Raw genomic sequence first — 20,713 nt, 5'->3', positions numbered from 1 at the left:
TAACGATCTTTCAAAAGTATATTTCAATCATTTTAACCCATTAGCACATACACTGAGATTATATATTATATGTTTATTTACTTATTGACATTATTTACACTAGATATAAGAGAAGGGACTTTTTTCAAATACCTCAGTGTCCAGAACCATGTTTGGACTTGGTACATAATCTGCATATAATAAATATTTGTTGCAGGAATAAATAAATAAATAAATATGCAAGAACAGTATTTTATCTGCATAAACTTTATTTGGAATAAGAACTTTCACAAATCTACTTTTGCTATATAGCATTACTGAAAGACAAAATCTGGTTAATATTTAAATACTAGGATTATTATCCATTACCAAAATGGGACTAAGCAAATATTTTAAGTCAAATTATCCTTTTTGGTAAACAAAACCAACCAGAGCATTGTGAAATGTCTCCTTCAGTTGGTGTTGTGGAGACACAGCCTGAGACTGATATTTATCGAGTGCTGTGAAATTTTACTGCTTGAGCAGATGGTGAACCAACATGCTGGGAATATAATTGGCCAGGTTGCCTTTGAAGCTTTTCAAACAATAAATAAAATACTGTATGGCAGAGAGGGATCTATGTATGATGAAAAAAGAGAACAGAGAGTATTTGAAATGGTTAGAGAACTTCATGTGTCCCACTGTATTTACTCATCAATTCCCTACTTCAGTGCTTTCTGGCATTTCAGATATGAGAAGACAATTTATAGATATTTTTTTCTCTATGCAAGTGCTGTTTCCAGGCACCCCTTCAAAGCCAGACTTTATGTTCTTTACAGCTGAGACAGTTTATGCATTGAGGATGCCTGAATGGAGCAAGGCTAAGAAGGAACCCTGTCCAGAAGTATCCTGATAAACTTCACTTCTTCTTCCTCCTTGCCCTGCTCTCTTTCTTCCATATCTTAATGGCAGTGAAATTGTAAAACTAATTGTCTTCTAACAAATAAAATAAATTTGTCTAGAAGATTTGACAGAAACACATTTTAAAATTATTTTTTAAAACCCCTGACAAATCCTATATCTATCTAATCATTTTTCTGCTTCTTGCTCAAACCTTGATTCTGTTAATTAAGAAGAGAAAAAATGTAAATGCACTAAATAACAGAGCTTCAAAACACATGAAACAGCTCTCTTCTCCTCCCTGTTTGACAGACTGCTGCATCTGCTCATACAGTGCCAGCCACATCTCTGAGATAGGTAAAGGTTGGAGTAAGTGTATTTGGCCAAATTGAGCACCTGATCGCCAGGACTGCATTTGACTGGCAAAGTGGAGGTTGTGACCATTAATGACCACTTTACTGACCTCAGCAACATGGTATACATGTTCCAGTATGATTCCACCTATGGCAAATTCAAAGGCACTGTCAAGGCTGAGAACTGGAAGCTTATTGTCAATGGGAATTCCATCTCTAACTTCCAAGAGTGAGATCCTGCCAACATCAAATGAGATGATGCTAATGCTGAATATGTTTTCGAGTCCACTGTTGTCTTGGCTATCTTGGAGAAGGCTGGGGCTCACTTGAAGGGTGGAGCCAAAAGAGTCATCATCTTTGTCCCTTCTGCTGGTCATGAAGAAGTGTGACAACTTCCTCAATGTGCCAGTTTGGATGTATTATGTCCCCCCAAATCCCGTGTTCTTTGATGCAATCCTGTGGGGGTAGACATATTAGTGTTGATTAGGTTGGAATCCTTTGATTGTTTCCATGGAGATGTGACTCAATCAACTGTGAGCGAGACCTTTGGTTGGATAATTTCCAGGACATGTTACCCTACCCATTCAGGATGGGTCTTAATTGAATCACTGGAGTCCTATAAAAGTGTTCACAGACAGAAGAAGGTTCTGCAGCCAAGAGAGACACTTTGAAGAATTCACAGGAGCTGAGAGTGGAGCTAGAACACAAGCTGGGATCAGCAGATGCCAGCCACGTGCCTTCCTAGCTAACAGGTTTTCCAGACACCAATGGCATCCCTTTGGTGAAGGTATACTTGTGTTGATGCCTTCATTTGGACATTTTCATGACCTTCAGGCTGTAACTTTGTAACCAAGTAAACCCCCTTTATAGAAGTCAATCCATTTCTGGTATTTTGTTTAATGGCAGCATTAGCAAACCAGAACACTCAAGATTGTCAGCCATGCTTCCTGAACCACCCACTGCCTGGCCTCCCTGGCCAAGTTCAACCATAACAACTTTGGCTTCAGGAGGGACTCATAACCACAGCCTTTGTCATCACTGCCACCCAGAAGACTGTAGATGGCCCCTAAGGGAAGCTGGTGTGAAGGGCTGGGGGCTGCCAAGAACATCATTCCTGCATCTACTGGAACTGTCAAGGCAGTGGGCAAGGTCAGTTCTGAGCTGAATGGGAAACTCACTGGCATGGCATTCCATATCCCCACTCCTGGTATGTCCACTGTGGATCCAACTTGCTGTCTAGAGAAAGTGGCCACATAAAATGACATCAAGAAATTGTGTAAAAATGTAGCTTATGAGGGGTGACAATGGGATTGGGAAAGCCATAAGGACCACACTCCCCTTTGTCTAGTTTATGGATGGATGAGTAGAAAAATAGGGGAAGGAAACAAACAAACAAACAGACAGAGGCACCCAGTGTTCTCTTTTACTTTAATTGCTCTTTTTCACTTTAATTATTATTCTTGTTATTTTTGTGTGTGTGGTAATGAAGGTGTCAGGGATTGATTTTGGTGATGAATGTACAACTATGTAATGGTACTGTGAACAATCGAATGTACGATTTGTTTTGTATGACTGCATGGTATGTGAATATATCTCAATAAAATGAATATTAAAAAAAATGACATCAAGAAGGTGGTGAATCAGGCATAAGTGGGACACCTAAAGGGTATCTTGGATTACATTGAAGTTTAGATTGTCTCTTGTGACTTTAACAGTGACACACCCTCTACCCCTTTGATACTTGGACTGGCACTACCCTCAACAACCACTTTGTCAAGTTCATTTCCTGGTATAATAATGATTTGGCAATAGCAATAGGATGGTGGACTTGATGGTTCACATGTTCTCCAAGAAGTAAGAGCCTCCTGGACTACCATGAGAGGAAGAAAGATGCAGTCAGTCCTTCCTCCAACACTGAAAATATCTCATGTTGGACAGTTTACACCCCAGACTCCCTGAAGCAGGGGAGGGGCTTAAAAACCCCTAACTTGTCATGTACCATCAGTGAAAAATACTATACTCACAGCTCACACACACATATAAAACCTGTAACAAAAACTGAAATAACAGAGGAGAAATAGATAAACCCACAATTGCAGTGTGATATATATACAGTAATGATAGACCAGTAGATTTTAAAAATCACCAGGGTTATAGAAGAAAAGCAATGTTACCAACAGAAGTGACAAAATTAACATTAACAGAACATTCTATTTAACAACAGCAGAGTACATATTCATTTCAAGTGTACAATAAATTTACCAAGATAAAAATATTCTGGGTCACAAAGCAAGTGTGAATACATTTAATATCATTGAAATTATATAATTATATCTATAACTTAATTTATAGATATACATATAATTATATATTATATATAATATAATTTAATTTAACTTAATTTAAATTAATTTAATTGAAATCAGGCATTACCAGAAGATAAAATTACAGACCAATATCTCTCATGAGGATAAATAGAAAAATCTTTGGCAAAATACTAACAATTTGATACCACCAATATACAAAAATGATAATACATCATAGCCAAATGTGGTTTATCCCAGGAACACAAGGCTGGTTTAACATTCAGAAAGCAATTACTGCAATTCATCACATCAACAGACTATAAAGAAAAGTCACAAGAACATCTTGGTAGAAGCAGAGGAAACATTTTGTAACATTCAACATATATTCATGAGATTGTAACAAATGTACCACAGTAATGCGAGGTGTTAATAACAGGGTGGTATATGGAACCTCTGTATTTTTGGCATGACTTTTTGGAAGCCTACAACTTCTCTAACAAAAATGAAGAATGTGCAAAGCAGCCTAAACTGGAAACAGTTCTCATGTCTTATAACTGGGAAACTAAACAAACCGAGTTCTATTCATATAATGGAATACTACTCAGTAATAAAAAAGGAAAAAAAACTATTGTTACAAACAATGGTATGGATGGATCTCAAAACATTATGGTGAGCAAAATAAACCAAATTCAAAAGACTACATACACTTTGAATCCAATTACTGTATTTGAAGTCCAAAAACAGGCAAAAACAATCCCTATAAGGATAGACATCGGAAGGGATTTGATTGAAAAGGTGCACAAGGGAAATTTCTAGGGTGATGGAAATGTTTTTTATCTTGTTCTGAGTGGCATTTACATTGGAGTAGATGAGTGTACAAACACATTGAACTAAACATATAAACCCTGTATGCTTTATTGCACTTTAAATATTAAGAAAGACAAAAAGAAAGGAAATTCAACATCTATTCATGTTGTAAAAGGGAACTTGCTCAACTTAATAATAGGTAGCTAAGAAAAGTCTACACTAGCATAATACTTAATGGTAGATGATGAAATTCTTTACCCACAATTGAGAGCAAGGCATGGCTGTCTGTGCTCACCAATTGCTTTCAATCTTGTACTGGAGGCCCTAGCCAGTGCAATAAGAAAGAGAAACAAATGCAGATATGTCGTGAAGGACAAAGTAAAACTGTCTCTATTCACAAGTGATGACAATTATACAATCTATGAAAAAGCTATCAGAACTATAAAGTTTTATTATTAAATTTCTAGGATACAGGGTGAATATAAAAACCAACTCTTTTTCTATATTTTATGAAAGACAAATAGGATATTAAATTTTAAAAACAAGCAATGCACAATAACATGAGAAAACATGAAATCCATAAGAATAGATGTAACAAATTTGTGCAAGATATATTTATTGAAGATTATAAAACATTTCTTAGAAGGGTAAATAGGAGACCTGAATAAATTACTCTGTGCTTTGTTCTATGTGTGGATGAGTTTGAGGTGAAAGAAACTATAGCCTGCTGAGGGGTGGAGGGATATACATCAACATACTAGGTAGCTGGAAGTATTACCTATGTACCCAACATTCTCTTCAACTATGCCAGGAACTACATATTATAAGAAGAGATATCATAACTCATAACTATAAGGAAATTATTTGATTAGGAGTGACAGATCTTTATTCTTCTTTTATCTTTGTTTTAAATTTAATTTTCATGGAAAATAGTTTTACATTGCTATAGAACAAAACAAAAACTTTTAGTTCATAGACCATCTATTATTTTCTATTGTTGATATAACAAATTACCACTAATTTAGCAGCTTAGAACAATGCCAATTTACTATCTTACAGATATAGAGGTCATAAGTCAGTTTCACTGGGCTAAAATCAAGATGTTGGCAAGCCTGTACATTTCTGGAGGGTCTAGAGCAGAATGTGTTATTTTGCCTTTTCCAGCTTTTAGAGACTGCCTGTATTCCTAGGCTCATGTCTGCTTCCTCTACCTTCAAAACCAGGAGTGCAGCATATTCTCTCTTCTCTGCCATCTAGTTCCTCCCTTCCTTCTTTCACTGAGTCCAATCCTCCGGCCTCCTTCTTATAAGGACCCTTGTGATTGCATTTGGTTGATCTGCATAATATAGAATATTTTCCCCATCTCCAGGTTCTTAATCACGTCTGCCAAGTCCCTTTTACCAAATAACATAGCATATTCACAGGGTCAGATCCATGAGTCACATGCCTAATCTCCTCAAAGAGTCCCCTGTGTGTTGGAATACCTTTTGATCCTTCTGAGGCATTAGCAGAACATGGTTCAGACACACCCTTGAATTCACTCCAGGGCACACTTTCCTGACAGGAATATCCGAATTTTAGTTCTTTTTACAATCTGGGTAGGCTGAGAATTTCCTCAGTCATCAAGTTCTAGTTCCTTTTTGCTTAACTGTTCTTCCTTCAATTTATGTCTTCCCTCTAGCATCTTTCTATAAGCAGCAAGAAGCAGCAAGTAACCAAGATGCAACTTCAACACTTTGCTTAGAAATCGCTTCAGTATAATATTCAATTTCATGGCTTACAAGTTCTGCTTTCCAAATAACCAAAGGACACAATTCAGTCAAGTTTTCTGCCACAGTATAACAAGTATCACCCTTCTTCTAGTTTTCAACAACAGGTACCTCATTTCCTTCTCAACCCTCACCAGGAGAGCTTTAACATTCCTGTTTATCCCAGCATTCTGTTGATGGTGTTTTAAGTGTTATCTAAGATGATATAGGCTTTCTCTACTATGCTTCTCTCCTCCTTTCTTAGCCCTCACCAGAAGCATTTTTAATGTCCATATTTCCACCAATAGTCAGTTCAAGGTGGCTGAAACAGATTTCAGTGAGGAGAGATGTTCCACTGCTGGTTTTTAAGGCAGAGGAAGGAGCCACAGGCCAAGGAATATAGACAGACTCTAGAAATTGGAAAAGGCAAGAAAACAGATTCTGTCCTAGAACCTCTGGAAGAAACATGGGCCTTCCAGCATCTTAATTTTAACCCAGTGAAACCCATTTAGGATTTCTGACTTCCAGAACTGTAAGATTAAGCCACTAAATTTGTAGTAAATTGTTACAGCAACAATAGGCAACTATGACCTATGATCATATGAACGATGACCTATGATCTATGATTTATGTTTTAATATACTTCCATGTTTCTGACAGGCACTCCGACTCTCTATAAATGATTCTTTTGAAGTGTCTTCTTCTCATGGGGTTTGAAGTGAGGGTACAAAAAGTAAATGATAATAGAATAGTGATTAATAAAATAACAGCATAGGCTAGGGCAGCAAACTGCCTGTGTTTGAATTGCAAATCCATTTCATTATATGTATGTGACCACAGGATGTTACTTAATTCATCATTTATGCTTTAGATACCTCTTGTGTAAAATGCTGATAATAACTGTACCTTCCTCATGGGTTTATTTTGGGCTTAAATGAGATAGCTATATAAATATTTAGCCCAGACTGGTTAAGAAGCTCTCAAAAAAGTTTAGGTAGTCTTTATCTTCCATCCAGTACTTACTTTTTTAGATTTATAAAATTCTTTTAACAGGGTACAGCCATAAAGCATGAATTCCTGTATTAAACTAGAATTTTAAAAAAAATCTTATAATTCAAATGGGTAGGGGAGCTAGCCGATTGATGTGACTATGCTGATCAGTGTATATAATATTAGTTCTGACTTATTTTAGGTAGAGGAGATTGGAAAAAAGAAGCATCCAGTGCCCAAGGATAGGAGAAAGTGTGGAACCCAGATGGAAATGAATCTCCCAGGGAGGTTCAAATGATGATGATAAATTTTAAGGAGTTCCCAGACCTGCCATATCCTTTCCCTGGTCAATAAAATAAAGTTACTTGTGCTCCATAACTGTAGGTATGTTCATCACATATCCCATAGTATAATTATGAATATAACCAGTTCTCCTTTATAGGTACTTTCAACTTGACTTCTTATTTATTTGTCACAACAACTCTGTGAAATAAGAATTTGTGTCTCTGTTATTTGAGGAAATGAAGGCTTTAGGATGTATATGTATTTAATATTTCCCTCCAAAGTCTATGTTGATATTCCATGGTACTCTATTAATATTTTGCTATCTTTTTGGCAGCCCCTAGATTTTCTTTGAGAAATTGTCATTTTTCTAAACTCTAGATATCTAAACATAGATATCATTGAACAAGATGAATGCATTTAATATCCAGTGTGTGTCAAGAACTACACTCTTTAAAATCTTCAGATGTTTTGTTAGGATTTATTTATTTAATTTTAAAAGGAGAATTAATTATCGAGTGCTTGATGTTAAAATAAATCCAGATGGGGAGAACCCAGAATCACATCCTTGGAGAGACAGTGACTCTGTCTCTGGGTGTTCCTGAGTCTTCTCAAGGACTCTCTCAGCCCATCTAAGCCTCTCAGCCTTGACTGTCTACTTAACACCAGAAAAGAGAAACCAGACTTAGGGAGTTTATTTCAAATAGAGGAAAGATACTTAGCTTTATTTTTAATGAATGAAACCATAGGAGAAGTCATGAATGAGAAGTACAGATTTCTTTTAAAATGAAACAAATTGGAGTTGCACCTGGGCTGTGGAGATGAAAGAACAGGAGAAGTAAACAAGATACAGGAATTGTTTCATTGAATCAAGAAAAGGCTTATGGTAAAATAAACTATGCCGATAAGCAACAAATGATGTCATTTATGAGCATTACCATAAATTTTGTACTCTGTATGCCTTGCACCATCTCTAGATGTATGAATCCTTAAATTCTGACTCTGTTTCCAAACTATGTCAAATGCTGTCTTTGGATACGTATGGTTTTATGATTCCATATATAACTTGTTTATCAAAGGATCTGGTTATAGTGGGAGCACAAATAAGAAATGGTTTGGGTTTTTCTCCAATCACTGTATTTAACCACGATTTGTTGTATTTTCCATTTCTGCCTCTGAATATTATCATTTACATTTAGCTCTTTAGCTTTGTCAGGTTCTGAAAAATTAAGTCCAGTTTAGTCTGAGCTACAATTTCAGTTTCAAATATATTTTAAAGCTTACTCCTATTTGCACTAGCTCTGGATGGTGATGCAGCCCTCCTTTAGTTGCTGTCTGCCCAATTCCTTTTGTCTTATACGGTGCATAGGTGAATTCCAAAGGAAGCTCTGAATGAATTTTTTTCTGCTTCCCAACCCCAGAATTTGGAAGAAGCACTCTGTGATAATCTCTTCTGTCATTCATCCTCAGCACCTGCCCAGTCTCATGATTCTTTTTGCATTGGAAATAGCATTCTTGGGTAGTTACTAGAAAGATGATGCAAGTGCAACTACCTTCCCTTGGAATCCCTTAACCCAAAGGTTGCACCAAACAGTGCAGTGCAGGCTAATCCTTGGCTGTTCATATTTCATCCTCATAATTCCTATTTTTACTGACATTTAGTTAGAGAGGGTATATCATCAAGTCTTTGCTTGGGTTAGCATCCACCTTGAGAATGAGAAGTCAGCCTCCTGTTCTTGCAATAACCTATCCTTATAAGTGTTTCCCTGGAACAACCAACTCTTGGTTTGTACTTTGTAATAAAGTAAGACACTCCTTCTTTTCCAGGGTGGGGGAAGTTGAGGGGATGGGTTACAGCAGTTTCCCTCTAAGTTGTAGGAAATTACTCATAGAAAGCCATGGAAAGTGGATATTTGGGGGAGGTATGATGAGGTAAGACCTGCTTTGGAGCCAGGTAGACCTAAATTCAAATCCTTGCCCTTTTACCCTTTGGTTTAGGATGATCAAGACATGCACTCTCCAGGCACATGCTTTTCTCTGTGTGTTGAAAATAAATCCCTGCATCAGATTTCGATAGAATAAAGCCCAAGGAAACACCTAGCACAGTTCCTGGCAACAAAAATACAACTTTCTTCTTTAGGAGTGCTGTCAGCATTCCTTCACAGACCTTCCACGTGTCCTCAACTTGCTCTCTCTCTACAAATTTGAAAAGATAGCTATTCAATATCTTCTTCATTTGGTTATGTGTTCTGCTCTACTAACCAAAACCATCTAAGAGGAGAAAAAGAGTCTATAAAGCATTTAACTCTCAACTCCCCATCTTGCCACCTAAAAAAGTATCTAATATACACTCTATATTATTGTTTTCCTTTCTACTTTTGAAAACAAATCCTATTCCCAACCCTCTAACCACCTATATATTTAATTTCATCCATTCTGTCAGCCTATAAAAATACTGAAGTTTTTTCCATTCCAAAAACAAAAGCAAAGAAACACTAAAACAGCAAACAATCCTTCAATCTTTTATCCTTTTCCAGCTACACTATACAACATTCATTTCTTTTAAGGAAAATATTATAAAAGAGTTATTTGCACAAGTTGTTGCTGCTTAACTTCTCATTCATTCTTCAACTTACAATTTGACTTCTATGTTTCCAACCCATTGAAATGTATCTGAAATCATCAGGCCACATGTAAAGCTTAACATTTGCAAAACTTGACTAATTCTCAACACCCTACTCAAAAGCCACACACACACACACACACACACATATACACACACACATACACACACACAAGAGAATAAAATGACAAGGGGAAAGGGAAGAAGGGAAAGAAGAAGTAGAAGAACAAGACAAATGCAACCTACCTCAATAATAGTGCTACATCAACCCAACTGTCTAGGTCTGAAACTCTGGTATTAACATTTTGCATTAGCATAGAAATTATGTTACAATTGATCAAACAATATTATTATAATTATACTATTAGCTGTAACACATGGTTTACAGTGGGGTTCACTGTATAGATTGTACAGTCCCATGGTTTTTATCTTTAATATTTTTGTTAGAGAAGTTGTAGGTTTACAGAAAAATCATGCATAAAATGCAGAGTTCCCATTTATCACCCTGTTATTAACACCTTTCATTAATGTGGTACATTTGCTACAATTCATAAAAGAACATTTTTATAATTGTGCTATTAACTATAGCCCATCATTTACAATGGCTTCACTATTTGTGTTGCACAGTCCTTTGTTTTTTTTATTTTTTAAAAAAATTTTATTCTAGTTACATATATACAACAAAAATTTTCCCTTTTTAACCACATTTGAATATATAATTCAGCAGTGTTAATTACATTTTCAATGTTGTGCTACTATTATCACAATCCATTTCCAAAATTTTTCCATCACCACAAACAGATATTCTGTACCAACTAAGCATTAATCTCTCATTATCTACCCTAAACCTAGCCCCTGGTAACCTGTATTCTAGTTTCTAGCTTTATGAATTTGCATATTTAGTTATTTCATGTTAATGAAATCATAAAATATTTCTCATTTGTGTTTGGCTTATTTCACTCAAAATGACGTCTTCAAGGTTCATGGATGTTGTAGCATGTATCAGAGCTTCGTTTCTTTTTACAGATGAATAATAAATAGTCCATTGTATGCATATACCACATTTTGTTTATCCTTTCATCTGTTGATGGATACTTGGGTTGTTTCTATCCTTTGGCAATTACGAATAATGCCTTTTTGAACATCAACGTGCAAATGTCTGTTTGAGTTCCTGATTGCAATTCTTTTGAGGGTCTACCTAGAAGTGGGTCATGAGGAAATCCTATACTTTCTTTTCTTTTTTTCCAGCTGCACCATTTTACATTCCCACCAGCATTAAATTAGTGTTCTTAATTCTCCACATCCTCTCCAACACTTGTTATTTTCCAATTTTTTTAATAGTAGTCATTCTAGTGGGTGTGAAATACTATCTCATTGTGTTTTTATTTGCATATCTCTAATGGCTAATGATATTGAGCATCCTTTCATGCACTTTTATGGTCATTTGTGTATCTTCTTTGTAGAAATTTCTATTCAAGTCTGTTGCCAATTTTTAAATTGGATTGGTTTGTCTTTGTTATTCAGTTGTAAGATTTCTTTATACATTCTGTATACTAAACCCTTTCTGGATATGTGGCTGGCAAATATTTTCTTCAGTTCTCTAGGTTTCCTTTTTACTTTCATTATGAAGTTCTTTGAAAATTTTGATGAAATGCAATATATCTGTTTTTTTTTTTTTTTTTTTTGATACTTGGGCTTTAAGAGGAAAGTCTAAGAAACCATTGCCTGGCACATGGTCTTAAAAGTACTTCCCTATGTTTCTTCCAAGAGTTCTATATTGTTGTTTGTTATTTTTAGGTCTTTCGATCCACTTCAAGCTAATTTTTGTACATGGTGTGAGGTAGGGGTCCACCTTCATTTGTTTGCATATGGATATCCAGTTTTCCCAGCACCATTTGTTGTACAGAATATTCTTTCCTCACTTAGTGGATTTGATATCCGTGTCAAAAATCAATTAACCACAGAAGTGAGGAGTTATTTCTGAACTCTCATTTCAATTCCACTGATCTATATGTCTGTCCCCATCCCATACTGCAGTCTGTAATAAATTTTAATCCAGTGTGAATCTTCCAATTTTGTTTTTCTTTTTCAAGATGGTTTTAACTATTTGGGGCCCCTTACTCTTCCATATAAATGTGGCGATTGGCTTTTCCATTTCTGCAGAGAAAGCTGTTGGAATTTTGATTGGAATTATATTGAATCTGTAAATTACTTTGGTTAGAATTGATATCTTAACAATATTTAGTCTTCTAATCCATGAACATGGAACATCCTTACATTTATTTAGATCTTTACTTTTAGAAATATTTTATAGTTTTCTCTATATAAGTCCTTTACATACTTGGTTAAATATAATCCAAAATATTTGATTCTTTTAATTGCTTTTATAATTGATTTTTTCCTATCTCCCTTCAGATTGCTCCTTACAAGAGTATAGAAACACTACTGATTTTCGCATGTTCATTTCAAACCCTGCCACTTTCCTGAATTCATTTTCTTAGCTCTAGTAACTTTGTTGTGGATGTTTCAGGGTTTTCTATATATAGGATCACATATTCTGTAAAGAGGGAGAGTTTTACCTCTCCCTTTCTAATTTGGATGCCTTTTATTTCTCTTTTATTGCCTAATACCTCTGGCTAGAACTTCCAGTACAATGTTGAATTACAGTGGTGACAAATGGGCAAACTTCTCTTGTTCTTTATCATAGAGGGAGTGCTTTAAGTCTTTCACAATAAAGTATGATATTAGCTGTGGATTTGTCTTATATGCCCTTTATCATGTTGAAGAAGTTTCTTTCTAGTCCTATTTTCCAAAGCATTTTTACTGAGAATGAGATCTAATAATGTCTTCCACATCAACTGAGATGATCATGTGTGTTTTTCCTTCATTCTATTAATGTGGCATATTTCATTAATTGATTTTCTTATGTTGGACCACCCTTCACACCTGGGATAAATTCCACTTGATCATGGTACATAATCCTTTTAATGAGCTGTTGGATTCAGTTTGCTAGTATTTTGTTGAGACTTTTTGCATCTACATTTATAAGGGATATTAGTTTGTAATGCTCTTTTCTTATGGTATCTTAATTTTTCTTTGGTATTGTGGTGAGGTTAGCCTCATAGAATTAGTTAGGGAGTGTCCCTCCTCTTTAAATTTTTTGGAAGGGTTTGAGCAGGATTGGTATTAATTCTTCTGAGAATATTTGACAAAATTCACCAGTGATGCTATCTGATTCTGAGCTTTTCTTTGTTTGGAGATTCTATATTACTGATTCAATCTCTTAACTTGTTATTGGTCTGTTGAGATCTTCTAGCTCTTCTTGAATTGGTATAGGCAGTTTGTGCTTCTAGAAATTTGTCCATTTCATCTACATTATCTAATTTGTTGGCCTGTAGCTGCTCATTGAATTCACTTGTAATCCTTTTTTTATTTTATTTCTTTAGTGTTGGTAGTAATGCCACTCTTTCATTTATGATTTGATTTATTTGTATCCTTTCTCTTTTTTTCCTTTGGCTAATACAGGTTTTTGATTTTGCTGATCTTTAAAGAAACAATTTTTGATTTTGTTCATTTTATCTACTGTTTTTTAATTCTCTATTTCATTTCTCTTTGCTTTAACCTTTGTTATTTCCTTCTTTCTGCTCACATTAGGTTTAGTTTGTGCTTCTTTTTCTAGATCCTCCAGTTGTGGGGTTAGCTTTCTGATTCAAGATTTCTTCTTATTTATGCAAGTATTTAGAGATATAAATTTCCACCTCACCACTGCCTTTGTTACATCCTACAAGTTTTAGAGTGTTGTGTTTTCATTTTAATTTGCTTCAAGATATTTCCTAATTTCCCTTGTGATTCCTTCTTTGAACCACTGGTTATTTAAGAATGTTTTGTTTAATTTTCACAGATTTGTGAATGTTCTGATTCTCCTCTGTTATTGATTTCTAGCTTTTTTCATTGTGGTCATAAAAGATATATTATATGATTTCAGTATTTTCTTAATTAATTGAGACTTGTTTTATGACCTAAGATATGGTCTATCCTGGAGAATGATCCATGTGCACTAGAAAAGAATGTGTATTCTGCTGCTGTTGGGTAAAGTGTTCAATAGATATCTGTTAGATCTAGTTCGTTTATAGTATCATTTATTTTTCCTTAGAGATATTCTGTCCAAATGTTCTGTTCATTATTGAAAGTGGCAAATCAAAGTCTCCTACTATTAATATAGAACTGTCTATTTCTCCCTTCACATTGGTGTGTATTTGCTTCATATATTTTTGAGCTCTGCCATTAGGTGCGTATATTTTATAATTGTTTTTGTCTTCTTCTTGAGTGACATTCTTTGTCCCTCCTAACAGTTCTTAACTTAAAGTCTACTTTATCTGATAATAGTTTGGCTATTACAGCTCTCTTTTGGTTACTATTTGTATAGTATTTTTCTCCATCCTTTCACATTTTGCCTACTTCTGTCTTTGAATTTAAGGTGAATCCCTTGTAAACAGCATTTAGTTGGGTCAGGCTTTTTATCCATTCTGCCAATCTCTGCCTTTGGACTGGATGGTCTAATCCATCTACATTTAAAGTAAACTACTGACATTGCAGTACTTTCTCCTGTCATATTGATATTTGGCCATTGTAAGTCTTTTACCTCTTTTGTCCCTCAGTTCTTCCATTAATGCCTACATTCAAAGTCTTTTAAATTTTTTCGTATTCTACAATTTTAAGTCCCTTCTCATTTCTTTTGTATATATTTTCTTTGTGATTGCCATGGAGCTTAAATGTAACATCCTAAATCTATAATAAACACATTTGATTTTATACCAACATAACTGCAATAGCATACACCTACACTGCTCCCATACTCCTCTGCCCCCTACCTTTTTGTTGTACTTGTTATAAAGTATATATCTTTATACACTATGTTCAAAACCACAGATTTATAACTACTTTTTAAGCATTTGCATTTTAGAACCTATAAGAAGTAAAAAGTGACTTCAAATACAAACACAATATGATAGCACTTGCATTTATAATTACACGTTACCGTTCTCAGAGTTATTTATTTCTTTTTGTCATTAAGATCTTGTCTTTCATCCTTTCTGCTCAATCTGAAGAAGTCCCTTTATTATTGCTTTTAGGGTAGCTCTAATGGCAAGGAACTCACTCAGCTTTTGTTTATCTGACAGTGTCTTAATCTCTCCCTTATTTTTGGAAGATGGTCTTGCCAGATATAAAATTCTTGGTTGGCAATTGTTTTCTTTAAGCACTTAAATGTTTTCCTTCTGCCTTCTTACATGTTTTCTCATGGGAATCTGACACTTAATCTAATTGGACTCCCTCATGCATAACACATTGCTTTACTATTGCAGCTTTCAGAACTCTTTCATTGGTCCCTGACATTCAACAGCTTGACTATTATGTGTTTGGGTGTGAGACTCTTCAAGTTCATCCTGTTTGAGGTTTGTTGGAGTGCTTGAATGTGTATATCATGTCTTCCATTACATTTGGGAAGTTTTCTGCCATTATTTCTTTGAATATTCCTTCTGTCCCTTTCTCTCTTTCTTCTCTTCTGGAACTCCCTTAATATGTATATTGGCATGCTTGATGCCATCTGTGCTGGTTTGGATGTATTATGTCCCCCAAAACACCATTATCTTTGATGCAGTCTTGTGTGGGCAGGAAACGTACTGGTGTTGATTGGGTTGGAGACTTTTGATTGGATGTTTCCATGGAGATGTGATCACTCAGTTGAGGGTGAGATCTTTCATTGGATAATTTCCATGGAGGTGTGGCCCCGCCCATTCAGCATGGGCCTTGATTCGTTTACTGGAGCACTATATAAGGTCAGAAAGGAGTGAGCTTGCTACAGCCAAGAGGGACACTTTGAAGAATGCACAGAAGCTGAGAGAGTAGCTGCAGATGAGAGACAGTTTGAAGATGGCCATTGAAAGCAGACTCTTGATCCAGAGAAGCTAAGAGAGGACAAATACCCCAAGAACAACTAAGAGTGACATTTTTGAGGAACTACAGCCTAGAGAGGAATGTCCTGGGAGAAAGCCATTATGAAACCAGAACTTTGGAGCAGACGCCAGCCACGTGCCTTCCCAGCTAACAGAGGTTTTCCGGACACCACTGGCCATACTCCTGTGAAGGTACCCAATTGTTGATGTGTTACCTTGGATGCTTTATGGCCTTAAGACTGTAACTTTGTAACCAAATAAACCCCCTTTTATAAAAGCCAATTGGTCTATGGTGTTTTGCATTACGGCAGCCTTAGCAAACTAGAAAACCATCCCACAGCTCTCTAAGGCTCTTTTGTTATTCTTTTTTGTTTGTTTGTTTGTTTTTCTGCTCCTCAGCCAGAATCATTTCAATCACTTGTCTTCAAGTTCACCGATTCTTTCTTCTGCCAGCTCCTATATGCTGTTGAAAACTTTCACGTAATTTTTTCATTTGAGTTATTGTGAACTTCAACTCCAGTATTTCTTTTTGGTTCCTTTTAAAAAATCTTTTCTCTTTAATGAAGCTCTGATATTGTTCACTCATTATTTTCCTGAGATCTTTTTGTTCTTTCTCTGTGTTTTCCTTTATCTTTTTTTTTTATTAATAATAAATTTTATTTTGAAATAAGTTCAATCTTACAGGAACAGTTGTAAAAACAGTACAAACCCCCTACATAGAATTCCATCATACCCCAACCCCCCTCCCCCAACTCCCTGATCCATCACCTTTAAGATCCTGTCACACCACTGTCTCTTTCTTTCCCTCCCTCCCCCGCTCCCTAACACCCATCATCTATTGCTCTGTAGTTCTTTGATTAATTCTGCCAGGAACTGTGTGTCTTTGGATCTTCTGATTTGAGTGTTTGGGTTCGGGTTCTCCATGTCGTCTGGTTTTATCATATGCTTTAAGATTTTCTGTTGTTTTTGGCCTCTTGGCATTTGCTTTAGTTGATCTTTAATTTGTTAGAATTGCAGCTTGGTTACATACACTTTCTCTAACTAACCAGCAGATGGCATCTGTGAGTCACTTATTCCCCTCAAGTCAATTCTCCCCAACTTTGTGTTATGTGGGGATCTGATTCTTTTGGGGTCCAATTGGTACATTTAATTTGGGTGTGTTGTTGGTCCTGTCTGCCCTCAATGAGGGGCATGTGCCTGAGTTGTTAGGGAGGAAGGGCAGGTTTAACAATCAAACCTCCCAGGTGTTCCTGGAGATTTAAGGCTGTTCTCTGCTGCTGACACAAAAGTCCTTGGTATTGGCATAGGTTCCCTGGGATTTCCGAGCAGTTCCCCCCTCCCTGCTGTGCTTTTCCAGGACCTCTGTTGAGGGGGGGAGGGCCGTGCCACGTCACAAGTGAGCGCGGGCCTCCAGGGAAGCCCTGGGCCGCCAGGCTGTATAGGGGCGTTCCCAGCCCTCTTCAAAGATGGTTGAATGGGACATGTTAACGTCCCCCTTTCCGCACAGCTCCACTCTCCCAGCTCCGGGACAATCAGCTGTGGGTGTATTCAAGGCCACTGTCCAAGGCCGATATTGTGTCATGTGAGCGGTGTTGTGGGAAAGACTCCCTGTCAGGCTGGGTTTCTTGTCTCGGGTCTGTGCTGTGTGTTCAGCCGGGCAGGAGTAGCCCTGCCCGCTGGGGTGACAGCTGCGAGGCTGGGTTTCTCAGCGGGGCTCTGTGCTGTGTGTTCGGCCCTGGGCAGGAGTAGCCCCACCCGCTGGGGAGACTGCTGCAAGTTGTGCGTCTCCCCTTTGTTTCCCTGGACCAAGACAATCAGCAGTGGGTGTGGGAAGGGGTATCCTCCACCCCAGACACCAAGGCATTAGTCCAGACAGCTCCCGTCTTATCTGCAGCTGTACCTGGGCTTCTTTCATTTTGTTAAAAACTCCAACCCACTGTTTCCCCCCAACGCAGCGTGGCCGAGGGATTCAGCCTACTCACTCACTCGTTTTAGAATGCAGACTCCTGGTTTCACCAAACGCACGTTCCCTGTGGCTTTAGCAGAACTTGTCCAGCTGGTGCTACTTTGGAAGTGGTGTTCTGGGTCCTTTCTGGTTTTTTATCTAGTGTTTTCCATGGAGGTGTTTTTTCCTCTGTCTCACCTAGCCACCATCTTAGGTTCCTCCTCCCTTTATTTTTGATGCCTCCTTTATCTTTTTAAGCATATTGAGGATAATTTACTGAAAGTCTTTTTCTGGTATATTTAAAATCTGTTCTTCTTCATTGATGGATTTTGGATTTTTATCCTTTTTTCCTGTGGTTGGTCCATCATTGCCTTTTTCTTTGTTTACCTTGTAATCTTTAGTTGCACACTATAGATTTTATATTCTAAAGTGTTAACTTTGGGATTTAGTCCTGATCTGGATGTTCCTTAAGTTTATATCCAGCTAATAATATGATAGAGATTTCCTTGAGTGCCAGAAGCTAACAAAAACAACCAACCAATGTTCTACATTGGCTGGTGCTCTCCTCCAGCGTTTAGCCCTCCTATCAAGAAGATTAACCTGATACAAACATGAAGTGCAATGTCTTCTCTGTCTTTTCTAATCTTTCAGTTTTTTTCCTGGGCTTTTTTTTTGGCCATAAACTTAGGATTTTCCCTCTTTATAGGAATTTGAATGTCCCCTTTACTCCTATGGAAGAGATTTTCTCCCTCTGCTGGGTGCCCTATTGAATGACTTAAAGCAGGTAATCCTTTGCCCCAGGCTGTTTTGATTTAATTTTTTCCTACACTGCTTTAATAGTCTGCAAGCTGTTCTGCCTGCAGTGTAAATTCTGGTAGGGCAAGCGAAAAATGAGTTTCCTGGTTCAGTCTTTTGGGAAGTCACGTGATAGACTGACACTGGCATGCAGGCACACAAGTTTATAAATAGGTGTTACTCTGCTTTTATTGGGACAGAGCCAGGACCCACAATGGGATCACAAGCTGGCTCCACAGCATGTCCAGTAGGGCAGTGCTGGGACAGGAATGGTGCCACAAGCTTCTATTTTCATTTTTAAAGCTGCATTTTCTTATTCAGCCCTCATCATGTTACTGCAACCCTTTGACTGTTTTCCAGAGTTTTGAGGAAGATGGTCTTGCCCGTTTTTGCTAGTTGTTCAATGATGCTATAGGGGAACAGCATGCTGAAGTGTCTTACACTGCCTTATTAGTTGACCAGGTGCTCTTCGCTTCTTTTCGGCTCCATTTTTGTATAGGATAAAGTCAGGTCATCTTAGTATGAAATCTGTTTCCCAATCACTCTACTTTTAGCAATTTGAAACTAAGTTCTAATCTTGGAGTGTTACGTTCTTCCAGGCTTCCATAATTTAACACATGCTCAATCCCCCATTCTTGGAATGTCTGTACCAAGTGGGTCTTTCTTATTCATCAAATGTACTACCCATTCTTTATGTCTCAGTTAAGAGTTTACTCCTCCGAGGAGTTACCTTAGACTTTCTATAACTACATTTAAGGGCTTATTCTCCTGTCCTCTTAGAGTATCATGTATGTACCAGTACCATACCATTTAAGATACTGCTTTGACATGCATTTGAATCTTGTGGTAGATGAATCGCAAAATATGTTCCCAATTACCTTCTTTCCTACAATCTTGCCCATTCTAATGTGACTTTGCAGCCAGCCACATGAAGAGGGAGAGTTTGTTTCTTCCATCCTTGAATCTGGAATTGCTTTGTGCCTTGCTTTAACCTGTAGAATGTGACAAAAGTAATGGTTTGTCAGTTCTTTACCTAGGCCTCAATAAGCCTTGCGTGTTTTAGCTCTTGAAACCCTGCTGACAGCTGTGAATTAATCTGGGCTAGTATGCTGTAGGATGAGTGACCATATAAGTTTTTATTTAACTTATACATATAAATGATATTTTTTTAAGAAATGTTTTCCACTTCTGAAGTCCTGTTTTTTTGTTTTGTTTTGTTTTGTTTTGTTTTATCACTATAAAACAACTTCTTGGATGAAATTGCCTTCTTTTTCCATTTAGAACATGGTAGGATCTCATCAATCATTTCTACTTTTCATAGTGCTGTTAAAGACATTTGTTCAACATTAGGATAAACTCTCATCATGACAGGTATAATGCTCTACCTCTTTGATTTTAATCACTTTGTTTTCTGTTATGAAGGCTATCATCAGCTTCCTTTGCTAGCCACTTTATACTCTGTTAGGCTTTTTCTTGCTTTGTATTTCATATCTTGTCTGCTTCTCAGATCTTATTTTCTATTTATTTTTCTTTGCTGATGCTGAGGTAAACAGTATCACAAGTCTATTCTATCCTCTCTCCTTGCTCCCTTCTCCCATATTCTCAACATACATCATTCTATTCTCTCAGGATTTATCTGCTAAGAAACCATAACTTCTTCTAATGCCTTCTGGAAAATGTGTCTTCAATGAAACTATTTATCCTGTAAAGAATGCCTGAGATCTGATTTTTACCTTTTAGCTATATTAATCTTCTTGTGAATTTCATATGAATTGCATTATATGAGTACTTCCTTGCAGTCACATAATTCAGATTCTATTTCCTTATACATTTCATAACTTTGATTTTAAGGCTCACACTCAATAACTAAAAATAAAAGCTACATGACACAACTACAACTGTACATGTAGAGTCAGATTCACAAGAATGAAAGAGCTCTGTGGCATTGACAATATGCAGTATGAAATAGGAAAAAGTACTGTGGGACATAATGGTCCATTTAAACTGTTCATTTTCCTTTTGCTGAAGGTAATATTAGGTGCAGTAAAAGTC

Source organism: Choloepus didactylus, chromosome 8 (assembly GCF_015220235.1).
Source record: "Choloepus didactylus isolate mChoDid1 chromosome 8, mChoDid1.pri, whole genome shotgun sequence".
Classification (NCBI taxonomy): domain Eukaryota; kingdom Metazoa; phylum Chordata; class Mammalia; order Pilosa; family Megalonychidae; genus Choloepus; species Choloepus didactylus.
The sequence above is the reverse complement of the archived record's forward strand: the minus strand, read 5'-3'. Positions refer to the sequence as shown.